Source organism: Muntiacus reevesi, chromosome 1, assembly GCF_963930625.1.
Source record: "Muntiacus reevesi chromosome 1, mMunRee1.1, whole genome shotgun sequence".
In the NCBI taxonomy this organism is placed as follows: Eukaryota; Metazoa; Chordata; class Mammalia; order Artiodactyla; family Cervidae; genus Muntiacus; species Muntiacus reevesi.
This window is the reverse complement of record NC_089249.1, coordinates 198082343-198085621: the sequence shown is the minus strand read 5'-3', so window position 1 is coordinate 198085621 and position 3279 is coordinate 198082343.

The window sequence follows — 3279 nt, the reverse complement described above, 5'->3', positions numbered from 1 at the left end:
TGAGGAGGATGAGAAGGGTGTGGAATCAGCGAAGTCAAGGGGAGAGGATATATGAGTAAACAGGAAATGGTCAGCTACAAGAAATGCTGGCGAGAGATTAGAGAGATATCCGGGGTGAGGGAGTGAAGTAGAGAAAGTCCCTCTTTGCTACAGTTCAAGTAGCAGATACAGGAGTCTTTAAAAATAAATTTTATTTATTTATTTTTGGTTGCATTGGGTCTTCATTGCTGCACACAGGCTTTCTCTAGTTGGGGCAAGAGGGGGCTACTCTCTAGCTGACATTCACTGGCTCCTCATTGTGGTGGCTTCTCCTGTTGCAGAGCACAGGCTCCAGAGCGTAGGCTCAGAAGTTCCAGCTCATGGGCTTGGTTGCCCCAAGACATGTGGAATCCTCCCAGACCAGGGATCGAACCCACGTTCCCTGCATTGGCAGGTGGATTCTCAACCACTGGACCACCAGGGAAATCCTATAGGAGTCCTCAGGATTAGAAAAATTACCATTTAAAAAAAAAAAGAAAGAAAAATTACCATTTTGAAACCACGAGTATAGTAACTGATTCAAGCTGGAGCATCCCCTGATATTAAAAAAAAAAAAAACAATTGGGTAAAAAAAAAAAAAAAACAACATTGGGTGAAAACTTATAAGAGGCAAGGTGGTTGCATAATCTAGGATTATCTTTCACAGGCAATGCTTGTCAGTTACAAAGGGGAAAAGGTACCTGTCATGAGTATCACCAGAAGGAAGTGATCAAGGTTCACATCATCACCCGTAACGGGACAGACCGACATTACGTGCTGCTCGATACCTCCTCTGCACAAAATGCACAACCTGAATAGTTCTGTTTTGCTGTTGCTATTGCTTTGACTGCGATGGGTCTTAGTTGCAGCACACGGGGTCTTCATTGAAGAGTACAGGATATTTATCATGGCATGAGGGTTCTTAGTTGTCCCATGTGGGATCTAGTTCCCTGACCAGGGATCAAACCTGAACCCCCTGCATTGGAAGCACAGAGTCTTAGCCACTAGACCACCAAGGATACTGCAGCATTTTTCATAGTAGCCCAAAGATGGAAACAAATGCCCACCAATGGATGAATGGAGGAAAAACAAATGTGAAATACATGGGTGATGGAATATTATTTAGCCTTTTTAAAAAAGAGGGGATGGGGATGAAAGAAATGGGGAATTGATGGTTAATGGGGACAGACAGTTTCAGTTTGGGAAGGTGGCAAACTCTGGATGGTGGGATGGTTCCGCAATAATGTGAACATGCTTAGTGCTGCTGAAACTGTACATGTGAAAATGATGAGGGGACTTCCCTGGTGGTCCAGCAGCTAAAACTCCATGCTCCCAATTAAGGGGCCCAGGTTCCATACCTGGCCTGGGAACTAGATCCCACATGCCACAACTAAGAGCTCGAATACTGCAACTGAAGATCCCTCATGCCACAGTGAAGACTCGGTACAACCAAATAAATACATTTTTTAAAAAGTAAAATAAAAATAGTGAAGACTGGTAAAACTACAGGATGAAATGCAAAGTATAGTGACCCAGCACCGTGATGCTACAGTTTACTGCGAAACAATCTGGGAAAGAGGAAACAAGCAAATATGGCCCAAATCAACACCTAGAGGCTCGAGGTGGATGATTCTTCATTTCATTCTTTCAAACCTTTTCCATAGGAATTGGAATTTTTCCAAGTAAAAAGCCTAAGACAGTAAAAGGAGGACCAGGAAGTGAGGTGGCCATTAGTCCAATGACCTGGAGGTCACTGAGACCTGATTGGTGAGCCGTTGGAGTTGGAGAAGCCCATGGAAGGGAAATAAATCCTAAAACTCCTAACTGACATCCAGCCGGCACTTGCTGTGTTCCAGAAGTTCTCCCTACAGGGGCCCATGTACTGGCCCTTTTCATCTTCTCCAAACTCTAGGGGTGAACACTATTGTTCCTCCCATTTTACAGATGGGGAGACTGAGGCCCAGAGAGAAGTCCCTTGTCCCAAATAGAATGAAGTAAGCATAGTGTGGGCTTCCCAGTTGGTACTAGTAGTAAATAACCTGACTGCCAGTGCAAGAGACCTAAGAGATAGGGGTTCGATCCTTGGGTCAGGAAGATCCCCTGGAGCAGGGAATGACAACCGACTCTAGTATTATTGCCTGCAGAATCCTCATGGACAGCGAAGCCTGGTGGGCTACAGTCCATGGGGTTGCAATACATTGGACACAACTGAAGTGACTTAGCACACACACATGCAAGGATAATACAGTGAGATGGGAAAGAATCTGAGCCCCTGTCCCCCAATTCACTGGCACCATCCTCCAGTCTAATGAAACCCCAGCTGTGAAGGGCACTCACCAGCTATCTTATGATCCATCTCTGGCATTCTTAAAATGTTTCATCCCACTATCCAGGATGAATGGAGTCCCAAAGACTGTTATTATATATTAACAACCACTTGTTATGTATTTAACTACCACTTGGGGATTGGCACAGTGCAGGGGGCCCTGAGGAGGACTCTGCTGTGGTACCCCCCACCTTAATTTCCCCCACACATGCAATAAAGCTCAGGAAAGGCCTTTGCAGTGGTCAGGACCAGATGGAGGAAGAAACTGCAATGGGGGAACCCAGTGGAGGGCAAGAGGCATGACTGGAAGGCTTCCTGGAGGAGGAGGCATTGGCTCTGCAGCTTTGAAGAACAGTCTTTCTGGATCTAGTTGTGGGGATGTGGGGATGGCCCAGACCTGGCCTTCAGAGCCCAAAGGATGCTCAGGTCAGGGCCAAGGACACAAAAGCAAACAAGATCATCCCACTCATCCCTAAAATAAGCCTTTTTGATTTTGGGGGAAGCTGGAGGATGCCACCCCAGACTTGGATCCCTTTATCCAATGCAAAGTGTAGATCACATACCCAAATCAGCAGGGTAGATCAGTAGATCATATCCCCATCCCGACCCAGCAGTGACCCCCCTCCAGGGAGCCAGGACCGCCACTCAAGCTCTTTTGGAGACTGCTTATAAAAGTGCCTCAAGGGACTTGCCTGGTAGTCCAGTGGCTAAGACTCCACGCTCCCAATGCAGGGGTCCCGGGTTCAATCCCTAGTCGGGGAACTAGATCTCACATGCTGTAACTAAGAGTTCACATGCTACAACTGGGACCTGGAGCACCCAAATAAGTAAATATTAAAAAAAAAAGTGTATGAAAGTGAGACCTCTCTCCCATGAAAAAAAAAATTGTAAAGACAGAATCAGAAAAGAAGGAAATCTGTGCGTTCTATCTGCAT